The 15,442-nt window shown below is 45.9% G+C and overlaps 1 protein-coding gene across 1 annotated transcript in view; it reads left to right on the top strand.

Annotated features, from left to right (window-relative positions):
* Nucleotides 1–2,614: 2,614 nt before the first annotated feature.
* Nucleotides 2,615–15,442, top strand: part of ZNF219 (zinc finger protein 219) — a 38,648-nt gene continuing 25,820 nt past the window's right edge. Inside the window, exon 1 of the mRNA XM_033923014.1 lies at nt 2,615–2,737. The gene's annotated coding sequence lies outside the window, so the exon portion shown is untranslated. The remainder of the gene's footprint in view (nt 2,738–15,442) is intronic.

The raw sequence follows: 15,442 nt of genomic DNA, 5'->3' as shown, positions 1-15,442 counted from the left end.
AAATTCACTTCCTGTCTAGTGTTAGGGTCAGGTTTACATCATGATTATGGGAACCCTTTAGTCGATATCTGGAAGGCCCTGATTTGCTCCTACTCCTCAGGCCCCGTTCCTTGGGAGGGGCTTGAGGCGCCTCAAGCCCCTCCCAAGGGACGGGGCCTGAGGAGTCGGAGCAAATCAGGGCCTTCCAGATATCCACTTAGGGCAGATTCAGTCTCGTCCGTGCACTCAGTTGTCGGGGCACATTTGTCGGCCTGTCATTGTTCTGCGCCGATTTCTCAGTGTACTAAAATCTCAGGAGGCACTCTAGTGTGCCGTGGCACGCCGTTTGCGATACACTGCATTACAGAATAGCTGGGATCCACGCCCAACTTGCGCGCCACGATTTACACCAGGCTTCAGCTGGCATAAGTCCTCGTGCCTAGAGCTGAGTGCTCAACACTGTTCCAGAAAGAGCACTCATCCTGAAGCGCCAGATTTTATTGGTGCAGAAGTTTTGCCTCCATTGATCAAATCTGGCCCACAACGCCAAAGAATTTAGCCACTTTAAATCACTTCACATCATCTGTTAGTCGAATGGCTTCGGTTCTCATGCCTATCTCGAAATCATTTGCAAACATATTTAAACATGCAATGAAAGCGGGCATTGTGGAAGGGGAGAAGACATCTTAAAGTTAACGTTTAGTAAATATAGGCCCCCTTTTATAAAGCCAAGCAGCCGAGTGCTGCGCGGCAAATGCTCCGAGGCCCATTCAATTCCTATGGGCGTTGGAGCATTTACCGCACCGGCCTGCGCTGCCGGCTTTTGTAAAAGAGGGGGAAAATATTGATAGTTAGGGAGTTAGATGAATCATCTTTTTGAAAAGTCCTTCAGAACTTGATACACTTATTGTCCCTGCTTGATTTGCCACCCCCCCCCCCCCTCACACGCATTGCTTTGGATTTTATGATTTGGCAATGTCACGGATTCTCGCATTTTTGCCAGTCTACAATGGAACTGTGTATGTTATTTTTTTTTTTACTGTAAGCCGCTTAGACTCCTCTTAGGCCAACTAGCGATATATCAAATGTCAATAAAGAATAAAGTAATCCTGCAGACAAAATACCAAACCCCTCTTCCAAGGCTGCATCATATGGAACTGCCTTTTGTGGCTGCCATTGTGCCAAATGCCCTGTTTGTGATGCCATGTTTAATTAATCGTGAAAGGAGTGTAAACTGCACAGAGAGGTGGGCGCAGCTTTGGACAGACAGGATGAATCGTACAGGCCTTTATCTGCAGCAGTGCCAGCTTAGATCCCTGGGGGGTAAGGGGGGGGCTCCACTATTTATCTTTTTCCATGAGGAGAACTGACCATTTAGTCCCGCTCTCTGTGTCCAGGTGGGAAAGAGCGCGCCACTGCCAGATTTTTCCTTTCTTCCAGGTGAAGGGTTCTCACCCCCCCCCCCCCAGTCAAATTAAACATGTACATCCAGCCCTGGGTTTGCTCCCTCTCCCCCGAGGCATGCATGGAGTTGCTTTGATTTTTTCCCCCATGGTCTCCCACCCCTAAAACAGACTTACAAATCTAGTCATGCAAGTGTGTATGGGTGGGGGGGGGGGGGGGGAGAGGTATGCAAACCTAGGACTTGTTCAGCCTCGGGGGTTATAACTGACCTAGGGGCTTGCCCCCAGCAACCCCACCATAGCACTCTTTCCCAGTTGCTTCCCAGTTCCGTGGCCACGAATCGCCATCAAGCAGGTTTGGAGGGACAGATCCTGCAGCCCTTTTAATATTCAGATGCTGCCATAGTAGTATTTGTGGAGGAGGGGTTGCAGTATTTATTCGACACATCTTATTAATATTCATGGGATGCTCCTGCCCATGTGCCAGGGACGGTTTCCATGGGATTTGACGGGTGCTGAGTGATATCATTCCAGACGTGTGCTAACAGGAGGGGAAGGGAGAGGGACACAGAGGACTGGGGAGTGGAGGGGGGGAGTCCACAAGGGCTGGGATGCCATGGCCTGGCTAGGGCAATAGGTGAGGCAGGAGTGGTGTAGCTGGAAGGAACTTCCCAGGACCGGATGAGACTACACACTGCAGCTGGCACAACACCCTGTCAGTCTACCCTCTGCACATTTGGGCTTCTTCATCTCGCCCATCTTCCCTGCCATTCCTCCCTCCTCATCCATTCCCCCTCCCTCCTTCTCTCCTTTTAATCTCCCACTAATCCTGTCGCCCTAGAAACCCCGGCTCCAAGAATGCATTTGAAGTCACCATCCTTGCGGATGGGAGCCGGTTGCTTTCTATTCCGCGGGCATTGTCCGCCAGTGGAAAAAAAGACTCTTTTTATATGGAAATCAGTCACCTTTGGTACTACTGGGAAAAATTCCCTTCTGCACACCAAGCTGGCTGTTTATCTGTCTGGTTCTTCTAGGCCTGCACAGGAGCCCTGCATGGGGAGAGTGGAGCCTGAAGCGTGGTCTGTGTTCTTTACTGCAGACAGGGGCACTGTTGACTTAATCAAGAGCACGGTTTGATCTCCCCCTCGCCAGCTCCACTCTGCAGTATGCCAAGAAACACAGCCTTTGTTGTTCTGATTCCTTGACCCCAGAGAAGTGAGCAGGTGCAACTGGTAGATCGAATATCTATGCAAGGATTTATCACCAAAACAGCCAGGCAGACCACCCTCCGGCCTGCATCCCAGGGAAGCTGATGTGATAGACAATGAAATATGCTTTGACATTGCACAGGACAGGTATCCTTGAAAGTTTTTATAACCCTTTTCTGTCATCTGTCTCTCCTCCCACCCCCACCCCCCTTGCCTCTGCAGACTTTGTACCAGTGGGTATTTATGTCTGTCTCCCCTATCCCTATCGCTCTCTTTCTGCAGGCCTCTTTCTGCAGTGTCTCTCTGTATCCTTCTCACGTTGAATACTTTTTCTTTAGCTGTTTGTCCCTCTATGGTTTATCTATGTCTACAGTCTCTCTCCCTCTGCCTCTGTTGTCCCCTGTTGGAGCACTCCCTTACTCTAGAAATCCCAGAAAAGGAGTCCGGCCCTCATCCAGCATCCCCGAACAAACCAGGAAGAAAATTCTTCAGAAAACATGGAAACTTTGTGACAGTTTCAGGGTGATACTAGTGTGGGGTTTTCTCCCTTCAGAATCCTGACACATACAGCAACAGTGGTCTCCAACTCAAACCCTTTGCAGGGCCACATTTTGGATTTGTAGGTACTTGGAGGGCCTCCGAAAAAAAATAGTTAATGTCTTATTAAAGAAATGACAATTTTGCATGAGGCAAAACTCTTTATAGTTTATAAATCTTTCCTTTTGGCTAAGTCTTAATAATAATATTGTCATCTATAGCTAAAGAGACATATGATCAAGAAACTGTTTTATTTTACTTTTGTGATTATGATAAACATACCGAGGGGCCTCAAAATAGGACCTGGCGGGCTGCGAGTTTTCCATTATATGATGTACCGTAATTATTAACAAGATTGTTAAACCAAAGCGGTTTACAATGAAAAGGGTTAAAAATTACAACATCTTTAAGGACAAACAGGGGCAATCAACCACGACACAACAAACACAATTTGGCTATAAAGGGAAGGAAAGATTTACAATAAAGGAAGACAACAAAAGGTAGAGGGAAATAGATAAACCGTATTAGCAAGAAAGGAAAGATTATAAGAGATTCTATATAAGATTCTATATAAGAGATTATAAGAGAATCGTGTCAAATGCCATTTTAAAGTAATGAGTGTTTACAATACTGGGTTTCAAGAAAGGATTGGACAGTTTCCTGCTGAAAAAGGGGATGGAAGGGTATAGATAGAGGATTACTTCACAGGTCCTGGACCTGTTGGGCCACCGCGTGAGCGGGCTGCTGGGCACGATGGACCTCAGGTCTGACCCAGCGGAGGCATTGCTTATTGCTTATGAAACTGCAGCAACAGGCGATAAACACGATGATTTGTGGGATGTGGGGGTGTAATAACTTCAGGAGGCTCAATCTCGGTTCCTCAGGAGTGGCATGTTCACCATCACCATAACTACTGGCCATTACCACCATCAGGACTGCCTTAACCTATGGACCAAGTAAGCCTCTGGCCCAGGGTGCTGGCACTAAAGGGCACCATATGCCCAGGGCTATGTCACCGGCCTATAAGTTAAACTAACCTGATTCTGCTTCCCGGTCCAGACAGGGTGTGGCTTCATAGACCAGTTGCCACGAGGGGGAGGGCCAGCATCAATGTCAGAGGAAGGAAGTGCGACTCTTCCCTCCTCCCTCCTCTGACGCTACTGCTTGACACTGGCACTGGCCTATGAAGCCGCATGCTGCCGGAACAGCACAATAGCTGAGAACTGACCATGGGGGTGGGGCATGGACCGGGGACGGGCATGGATCAAGGGGCTTGACATGGGTCTGGGCACGCTAATCTCTTCAGCTGCGACCTTCACCATCAATATGCGACGGCAGTGCAGGTATCTGGGAGTTATGTTTGACTCTACTCTGTCTTTTAAGGCCCAAATCAAGGCAGTGATATCTGGCGTGTTTTTCAAATTGCGTCTACTCTGGAGGTTACGCGATTATCTTGCTTATGATTATTCTTTTCTTATGATTATCTTTCTTATCTTTCAATTTTCACACTGTTATCGCATTGATGATTACACCTCTTCTTGACTATCGTAATTCCATCTATTTAGGTCTGCCTAAATGTGTCTTGTGCGCATTGCAGCTTGCACAAAATGCCGCTTCGCGCCTTATTGAACATGCTTTGAAATTCGATTGTATTATTCCGATACTTCGAGAACTTCATTGGCTACCTGTCGGTACATGGGTCGAATTTAAGGTCCTTTGCATGTTGTTCAAGGTGCTTCAGTATAACTGTCCTTCCAGTGTTCGCTCTCTATCGCAGTGGCAATGTCCCTCCCGCGAGCTACGGTCCTCAGACAGTTTGAAATTAGAAATTCCTTCACTAGCTGCCGTAAGGCTTAAAGGGAACCGTAAATCCATGTTTTCTGTGCAGGGCCCGGCACTTTGGAATGCCTTACCTTTGGCGTTGCGCCAATCGAACATACTCTGGCAGTTTAGAGAGTGTGAAAACTGTTTTGTTTGAGCGCTTTTTTGGTGCTAGTCATGTGACTGTGTGAGCTAAAGTTGTTTTTTGTTTTCTGTTGTTTTGTACTTGTTTGTTCTCGGGGTTTTTTGAATTTGTATGTGCTTATTGTATCCCGCTTAGATTTGTAGATAGGTGGATTATAAATAACTGTAAGTAAAATAAATAAACATAATCGCAATGACTACTGTTGCCATCATCGCTATGACAGTTACCGTTCCCATGACCCTCATCACAACCAGCACATTTGTCTTCATCGTCATAACAAATAACGTCCTCATCATCGCACCCACCAGAACAATCAATATCAAATTCATCCCCAAAAACCTCCATTAAGAACATAAGAAGTTGCCTCCGCTGGGTCAGACCAGAAGTCCATCGCGCCCAGCAGTCCGCACCCACGGTGGCCCATCAGGTCCATGACCTGTCAGGTTTTCTTGATTTAGCCCTATAGCCCCCTTATTTTTCTATCTATACTCTTTCTATACCCTATCTACCTCTCTCTGTACCCCTCAATCCCCCTATCCTTCAGGAATCTATCCAATCCCTCTTTGAATCCCCGTAGTGTACTCTGCCCGATCACCTCCTCCGGGAGCGCGTTCCATGTGTCCACAACCCTCTGAGTGAAGAAAAACCTTCTGGCATTGGTTCTAAACCTATCCCCTTCCAGTTTCTCCAAGTGCCCTCTCGTACTTGTGGTCTGAAGAATCTATCCCTGTCTACCTTATCTATGCCCTTCATGATCTTGAAAGTTTCTATCATGTCTCCTCTAAGTCTCCTCTTCTCCAGGGAGAAGAGCCCCAGCTTGTCCAGCCTGTCAGCGTATGAACCGTCTTCCATACCTTTTATCATTTTCGTCGCTCTTCTCTGGACCCTCTCACGTATCGCCATGTCCTTCTTGAGGTACGGCGACCAATATTGGACACAGTATTCCAGATGCACCAGATGCACCATCGCATGGTACAGCGGCATGATGACTTCCTTCGTCCTGGTTGTGATACCCTTCTTAATGATGCCCAGCATTCTGTTTGCTTTCTTTAAGGCCGCTGCACATTGTGCCGATGATTTCATTGTTGTATCCACCAGCACACCCAAGTCTTTTTCAAGATTACTTCCCCCCAGCAATGCTCCCCCCATTTTGTAGCTGAACATCGGGTTCCTTTTCCCTATATGCATGACCTTGCATTTCTCTATGTTAAACACTGTAATAATCACCATCACTTTTATTACCAAAAAGAAACAGGCGTAGCAGAAGAATCAGATTTGTCTCTATTTCTTCCTGCCATTTCTTTTCCTAAGTGGTATGTGATTTTCCCCTGATTTTACCTCCTTTGGCCCAACACAACTGGATTTTGCCGCTCTCACTACTCAACACGTTCCTTCATAGGCAAATCCATCTCAGCTCTGCAACTTTCCTATGGGTTATAATAAGAGGTCTTTTGGGAGAGTGCACACAAGAGGTCAGAGATATTGGTTGGAACAATAAGACCCCAAGTAAAATGGTTTCATAGTTGAGGAGCTTTAGGAGTAGCCTAGTGGTTAGTGCATCGGTCTGAAACACTGCAGATCTGGGTTCAATTCCTACTACATAGGGTTACCAGAAATCCGGGAAAACGCAGACCAGTCCTCTTTTTAGAGGAATGTCCGGGCTCCCAGATGGACTTTCCAAAATCCGGCATTTGTCTGAGTTTTGGAAAGCCCTGATGAGCTCCAGCCGCATCTGGAGGGCCTCAGAGCATGTGTGGATGATGTCAGACACATCTGCGCATGTTCCTGGCCCTCCAGACGTGGCTGGAGCTCGTCGGGGAAGAGAGGAGGCTGTGTGGGGGCGGGGCTGGAGGTGAAGCTGGTGCAGAATGGGGTGGGGCTAGAGGCAGAATGGGGCGAGTTCATGTGTCCAGGGTTTACAGAAGAAAATATGGTAACCCTACCACTACAGCTCCTGGTGACTCTGGGTAAGTCACTTAGTTCTCCGTTTCCTTGTGTACAAAATGAATACTTGTATATAATATATAAACCACTTTGATTATAACCACAGAAAGGCAGTATATCAAGTTCTGACCCTTTTTCTGGATAGCGCTCAAGGTATTAGTAGTCTTGAGTAGCTTCAGTCTGTCATGAAGATGACAGTGATGATTAATTATGATGTGATGGCAATGGTGGAGAGTATGATGATAGAAATTGATGATTGTAAGAATAACAATTGTGATGGTATTCATGATTATGATGTGTGGATGATGGCGAAAGTGACAGTGGCAGTATGATTATTAAGAGTTCTTTTGGGAGAGTGCACACAAAGAGGTCAGAGCATAATCTTTTCTATTTCTCTCCAAGATATTGGTTGCAAATTCACCCTCTTCATTCCACGGAAACTGTCCTTGCTAAAGTCTCCATTGACCTTTTCCTGGTCAAATCCAAATGCCTCTACTCCATCCTCATCCTCCTTAATCTAACTGTGGCTTTTGACACTAGATCGCTGCCTACTCATCAATACGCTGTCCTCACTTGGGTTTCAGGGCTCTGTTATCTCATGGTTTTCATCTTACCTTTCCCATCGCATTTTGAGCATATGCTCTGGTGGATCCTCCTCCACCACCATCAGTTGGTGGACCTCAGGGCTATGTCTTGGGACGCCTTATCTTCTCCATCTATTCCTCTTCCCTCAGTGCTCTAATCTCCCATGGGTTTCAGTATCATCTCTATGCTGACGAATCACAGATCTACCTCTCTACACCTGAAATTTCTACAGGAATCCAGGTCTGAGTCTCATCCTTCCTGTCTGACATGTCTCACCGCCGTCTAAAACTAAACATGGCCAAGACTGAGCTCCTTATCTTTCCTCCCAAGCCCACTTCTCCTCTTCCTCCATTCTCTGTTTCTGTGGATAATGCTCTCAACCTCCCTGTCTCATCAGCTCAGATCATCTTTGACTTATCTCTCTCCTTCTCTTCATATATCCAACAGACTGCCACAACTTGTCGTTTCTTTCTTTACAACACTGCTAAAATCCAACCTTTCCTTTCTGAGCACACTGCTACGACCTTCATCCATACTCTCATAGCCTCTCACCTAGACTACTGCAACGTTCTTATTTATTTATCCAATTTTCTATACCATTCTCCCAGAGGAGCTCAGGACAGTTTACGTGAATGTATTCAGGTACTCGGGCATTTTCCCCTCTCTGTCCTAGCAGGCTCACAATATATCTAATGTACCTGGGGCAAGTCTGACAAAGATGGCTTCTCATAGGTCTTCCGCTAAACCATCTCTCTCCCTTTCAATCTGTTCATAATTCTGCTGCATGCCTCATATTCTGCCAGTGTCATTATACTTACATTACCCCTCTCCTCAAATCACTTCATTGGCTCCCTGTCCATTTCCGCATACAGTTCAAACTCCTTTTACTGACCTACAAGTGTATTCATTCTGCAGCTCTTCAGTATCTCTCCTCTCTTGTCTCTCCCTATACTACTCCCTAGGAACTCCATTCACTGGGTAAGTCTCTCTTGTCTGTACCCTTCTCATCTACTGCCAACTCCCAACTCTGTCCCTTCTATTTTGCTGCACAGTATGCCTGGAACAAATGCCTGATTCAGTACGTCAGACTCCATCTCTGGTAGTAGTCATGCTAAAAGCCAACTATTTGAAGCTTCTTTTAAGTCGTAACTCTAACCCAGTGGCGTAATGCGGGACGGGGTGGCCGCCCCCCCCCCCAGGTACCGTCATGCTGGGGGTACCGGCACCCCTCCTCCTTTCTGCCCACCCACCTCTTCCCACTCCTCCCCATGCCGTACGCACCCTTCCTTCCCTTTCCCCATTCCTCTAGTTCAGTGGTCTCAAACTCAAACCCTTTGCAGGGCCACATTTTGGATTTGTAGGTACTTGGAGGGCTGCAGAAAAAATAGTTAATGTCTTATTTTAATGACAACTTTGCATGAGGTAAGTACCTACAAATCCAAAATGTGGATTATCTGAAATCTGAAATTATCAGAAGCAATTAAGGAAAGATTTATAAACTATAAATCTTTCCTTAATTGCTTCTGATAATTTCACCTATACACAGCTGAAAGCAGTGCAACATGCAGAAAGTGAAAAACTATCAAAGGATCAAGATTTTGGACCAACTATTTTGAGGCCCTCGGTATTATATACAATGATTCTTTATGGAAAACTTTTGCCTTAAGTGTCTGGCGGTTGCATCCGCAACCAACTTCAGCTCTCACCTCCTCTACCACCGGACACACGCACAAGCTGCACTGCCTCCAATGGTTACCTTACGTTCTGGAACGTTGCCCGCCTCACTGCCTAACCTCACGTAAGCGCTTTCCTGCGTCTGCACGTGATTGTGAGGTGGAGTGGAGCGGACAATCACGTACAGATGCAGGAAAGCGCTTGCTTGAGGTTACAGCAGTGAGGCAGGCAATGTTCCAGCATGCAACCACCGGACACTTAAGGCACAAGTTTTCCATTAAAAAAAAATCATTCTTTATAATACCGAGGGCCTCAAAATAGTACCTGGTGAGCCGCATGTGGCGAGTTTGAGACCACTGCTCTAGTTTTTCACTGCCGCAAACAACTTCAACCAGCTCCTTGTGATCGCGTCGGCTCCCGCTGACATCACTTCTGCGCCGTGCATAGGAAGTGACGTCGGAGGGTGATCCGATGTGGTCGCAAGGAGCATGCTGAAGTTGCTCGCAGCAGTGAACAACTAGAGGTACAGGGGAAGTGAGGGGGGGGGGGATGTGCGCGGCAAGGTTTTAGGGAAGGAGCAGGGGAGGGGCATTACTGCTATGCCACTGCCCCAACCCACTTGTAAAACATTCATATCTGTTTGTCATTCCCGCTATAGTTCCCCACCCTATCTGCCTTATTCTTTTCATAATCCCCTCCCTGAGCAGCGTATGGATTCACCCTTCTTATTCTGTTTGTCTGTCACAATTAAGTTGTAAGCTCTTTTGAGAAAGACTGTCTCTTCCATGTTAATAGATAGCACTGCATGCAGCTGATAGTATGAAGAAGGTGATGATGGTGGATGTGATAATGAAGAAGGTAGTCACATAAGAACACAGAGGCTCATTTTCAGAGCACATGGACTTACAAAGCTACGTATGTTACTAGGTAACTTTGTAAGTCCATCTGCTTTGAAAATGAGCACCAAAGTAACATAAGAAAATTTCACGGCGACACCAGGAAGTATTTCTTCACGGAGCGAGTGATTGATCGGTGGAACGGGCTTCCAGTGCAGGTGATCGAGGCCAGCAGCGTGCCAGATTTTAAGAATAAATGGGACGCCCATGTGGGATCCCTAAGAGGGTCAGGGCAAAACACTAGCTAATCTTAAGGGGATGGTCTATAGTGGGCAGACTTGATGGGCCTTGGCCCTTTTCTGCCGTCATCTTTCTATGTTTCTAAGAACATAAGAATAGCCTCACTGGGTCAGACTAATGGTCCATCAAGCCCAGTAGTCCGTCCTCACGGTGGCCAATCCAGGTCACTAATACCCGGCCAAAACCCAAAGACTAGCAACATTCCGTGCTACAGATCCAGGGCAAGCAGTGATTTCCCCCATGTCTTTCTCAATAACAGACTATGGACTTTTCCTCCAGGAACTTGTCCAAACCTTTCTTAAAACCAGCTACGCTATCCGCTGTTACCACAACCTCGGGCAAAGCGTTCCAGAGCTTAACTATTCTCTGAGTGAAAAAAATATTTCCTCCTATTGGTTTTAAAAGTATTTCCCTGTAACTTCATCGAGTGTCCCCTAGTCTTTGTAATTTTTGACGGAGTGAAAAATCGACCCACTTGTACCCGTTCTACTCCACTCGGGATTTTGTAGCCTTCAATCCTATCTCCCCTCAGCCGTCTCTTTTACACGCAGAACAGCCCTATCCTCTTTAGTCTTTCCTTATACGAGAGAAATTCCATCCCCTTTATCATCTTGGTCGCTCTTCTTTGAACCTTTTCCAGTGCCACTATATCTTTCTTGAAATAAGGAGATCAGAATTGAACACAATACTCCAGGTGAGGTGACACCATGGAGCAATACAGGGGCATTATAACATTCTTAGTCTTGTTAACCATCTCTTGTTAATAATTCCTAGCATCCTGTTTGCTTTTTTGGTCGCAGCCGCACATTGGGAGGAAGATTTCATCGTATTGTCTACAATGACACCCAGATCTTTTTCTTGGGAGCTATCCCCCAAGATGGACCATAGCAGAAAAAGACCTGTATGGGTCCATCCAGTCTGCCCAACAAGATAAACTCATATCATAAGATATGATGTGATACTACATATGCATAGTTGATTTTGAGATTATAATGGTGCTGGTGATGACATCAGTGAGGATTTATTTATTATAGGTATTTATATCCCACCTATCAAGGTTATTTAAGCAGTTTACAATCAGGGACTCAAGCATTTCCCCTATCTGTCTCAGTGGGCTCCCAATCTATCTAATGTACCTGGGACAATGGAGATTTGAGTGTCTTGCCCAGAGTCACAAGGAACAGCATGGATTTGAACCTACAACCTCAGGGTGATGAGGCTGTAGCTGTAACCACTAGGACACTCCTTCCTCCATATATCTGGACCAAAATGGGACACCGGATGCTGAAATGAAATGGAAACATAGCAACTAGAAGGCTAAACAAGTCAAGTTATATGGCAGCCACTTGTCATTGCAAATAAAGGAGTCATGAGGCAGTAGATGTCAATCACTCAGTGATGGGCTTATCCAAAATGTACTTTATTGGCAGACAGCACGATCTGAAGAAGGGGACTCGACACTGACAGTGTTTCGGCAATCCTGCCTTTGACATGAGTCTCTAAACGTTGTTCGAAGTCCGAGTGGTGCTTATTCCAAAAGATACAATAAGTGATCGCTGTGAGTCGGACCATAAGCGCAATGAGAATTCTCTAGTGACTGTGGCAAACCCCCAAGTCACAAGTGAAAATAGCCCCTTGTCATTGGGCATTTCTACCACTTTGTTAATATATACTGCCAACTACTTTTGTAATACCACTTTTGTAACTCCGCTGCTATCTCCTTCTCAAGTCTTATTGTAGCTCACTGACTGGTCAGTTTTGCCTCGTATGTAAACTAGAGGTCTGCACGGGAACGGGGATCGTGGGAATCCCGCGGGAATCCCCCCATAACCCACGGGACTCCCACGGGGACCCTTCTCTGGCCCACGGGACTCCCACGGGGATGGAAGGCTTTGGAAGAAGGGTTTGTCCATATAATATAATGGACACATCAGCCTTAGTAAAAGAGGGGGTTTATAAGTTAATTACCTGAACAGAAAACAAAAAAAGGGTTCCACCAAAGAGATTCCACAAGGAAAACAGCAAAAGAACTGTGTATTGATGATCCTGTCAGAAGTAATTGCTGCTTTTTATGGGGACGGGCGGGGATGGAGGTAATTCCTTGCGGGCATGGGTTGGGACAGAGAGGATCCTGGCGGGGACGTGTGGGGACGGAGAGGATCCTGATGGGGACGGGCGGGGATGGGTGGGATTTCTGTCCACGCGCAACTCTCTAATGTAAACAACACAGAACCGCTTACGTATGAGAACACAGAAAGTGCAACAAATAATTCCAGACAAAGTCCTTTCTCTCTCTATAAAATTCCTTCCCTTCCTCAATATCATTGACTGCCCAGGAAAACTGATTAGGGATGTAGAGTGGTTTTTACCTTTCTCCAGATTAAGAAAGACAGAAAGAGAGAGTCAGCTAATGAGAAGAGAACTGGACTCAATGAACCTTCTAATCTTCTACTAACTTGACAAACTCTTTGCACATCTACCGTACACATGGATCAATTTATGATGCTCACTGAGGGCTCTGTGTGTTCACCTCTACCACTCTCAACTCTCATGTCCCTCCCTCATTGGCATTGCCCCTCCCTCTGTGACCTCCCGGCCACTCTCATTACCCCTGCCATCCTCCATCTCCACGCTTAACACCTAGAGGCATCGAACAACAGATCGATGTCTAAAATTAGACATCAATAAAAGTGGTCCAGGGCGAGAGCAGCATCACATCAATTTCACAGATCTTCACATTGACCTTACTGGGCATCTGATCTTCTAATCTGTTGGAGGCAAGATCCTGAATCAAACCTCATGCTTCTAATCTAGCATCCAGATTGAGCATGGAAGGGATTATCTTTCTTTCCAGTTGGAAGCTTCCTTCTGCTCCACTGGGTCGCCAGCTCAGTTAGACCCAGGCCACTTCTCCCTCCATATTCGCGGTTTCAGCAATCGCGGTTTCGATTGTTCATGGTTTTTTAGCTTGCTGGCTCCTCCCCCCAATTACGTCAGCTTGCATAGAGAAATCGCCGATTCCCAGCACTTTCTTCACCGTGTTTTGCCTCTCCTTTAGGAACAGGCCAGGTCTCCCACCATGTTATTCGCAGTTTCACCATATTCACGATGGTTTTTAATAGAAAACAGCGAATAACATATGAAAAAGTTATTTGCGGTTTTTCTGTATTTGCAGTTCTGTTAATCCCCTATCACAGCGAATACGCAGGGAGAAGTGTAGACCTTCATTGGAGTTTATTCCTCTTATTTATAGTGTATCTCGCACACCAGCTCACCAAGTCTGGTCATTATAGTGACCATCCTTGGCTAAGGGTCTTACATCAGGACATGCCATGCTGAGTCAGATCAAAGGTCCATAAATCCCATTCCTCTTCCTTCACAGTGGCTTCTGCCAGGTCACTACAAAGTACTCAGGTGACCTCCAAAAGGAGTCACCATTGTGCAATGACTACAAGGTCTTTGTTCTGCCTGCAGAAGGTTGCACGACAAGCACTGTTGATACCAAATTAGTACACTGGTTCTAGGAATCCACTGCTGTTCCAGAATCTGCTTTCAGAACATGTTAACCCCCTACCGAGGATGGCAAGGGACAGAGTTTGCCCCATCCCCACGGTTAACCATGGGAAACCATTCCTATGTCATTCTTTAAGGAGATAGGGAGGAATCCGTTTGAATGGGCACCACCACTGACCCTCAAACCTTGCATTGAAGAATGTTGGTGTAGAAGGATTGAGGTTGAGATAGACACTAAAGAAGGACCCGGGATGGTTTCCCATGGTTATCTGTAGGGACAGGGACAAATTCTGTCCCTGTGTCATTCTCCGAAGGTCCATCAAGCCCAGGATCCTATTTCCATCAGTGGCTAACCCAGCTCACAGGTACCTGGCAGAGACTCAAATAGTAGCAACATTCCAGAGCTGAGATTGTGATGTCATAATGCTTCATTCCACCAATGCCTAAGAGCTAAACTCATGAGTGATGTCACAATGGCTTGATTATCCTATACTTGACTCACATAAGAACATAAGAATTGCCATGGAGAATGACATGGGGCACTTGTCCCCATCCCTATGGTTAACTGTGGGAAACCATCCTCCTGTCATTCTTTAAGGAGAGAGGGAAGAATCAGAGTATGAATGGGCCCAGCCACTGACCCTCAAGCCTTGCATTGAAGAACTGTGGTGTAGAAGGACTGAGGTTGAGAGAGACACTAAAGAATGACATAGGATGGCTTCCCACGGTAATCCATGGGTACGGGGACAAATTCCAGTCCTCATGGATGTCAATCTACCTGGGTTTTCAGGATAGCCCTAATGAATACGCAGGAGATAGATTTGCATGTAATTGATACGATATCCATGAACATCTCTCCTATGTGTATTCATTAGAGATATCCTGAAAAATTGAGCAGGTTATCTGTTAGCTACCACTGTGTCCCACTCCCTTCCCCCAACCCCACACCCAATGCTTGTCCTACCATTTCCTCTGTAATTTCCACTTTTTTCAAATGGCTTTTTGAACTTGAAAAGATAAGTTTGAGACTGTTATTTATCTTAATAAAAATTTTAGGGTATTGATTATTTTAATTTACAGTTGATAAATTGATGGTCATAAGAAAATTATGGATAAAAAAAAAAAATTCTTTTTCTTTCTGTCCTTTTTATGTGACTGGAGTTCTTTTCAAAATTGTTTGTATTTGTATATTGTAAACCTCTTTTATCCTTTTTTGGGCTGTATATGCGGTATAGAAAGTTTTTAATAAACATAAACAGATCCGTCCATGGTTTCACCGGGAGGCAAAAGAAGGATCTCCATTACACAGTAACAGAGCAGGGGATTAGAACTGAGGCACAGGGAGACAAAGTGACTCCCCCAACATCACATAGGGAGTCAGTGACAGAGGTGAGGATTAGAACTGGGGCACAGGGAGACAAAATGACTCCCCCAGCATCACATAGGGAGTCAGTGACAGAGGTGGGGATTAGAACTGAAGCACAGGGAGACAAAGTG

Source organism: Geotrypetes seraphini, chromosome 16, assembly GCF_902459505.1.
Source record: "Geotrypetes seraphini chromosome 16, aGeoSer1.1, whole genome shotgun sequence".
In the NCBI taxonomy this organism is placed as follows: domain Eukaryota; kingdom Metazoa; phylum Chordata; class Amphibia; order Gymnophiona; family Dermophiidae; genus Geotrypetes; species Geotrypetes seraphini.
Note: the sequence above shows the minus strand (reverse complement) of the source record. Positions and strands in the feature narration are given on the sequence as shown.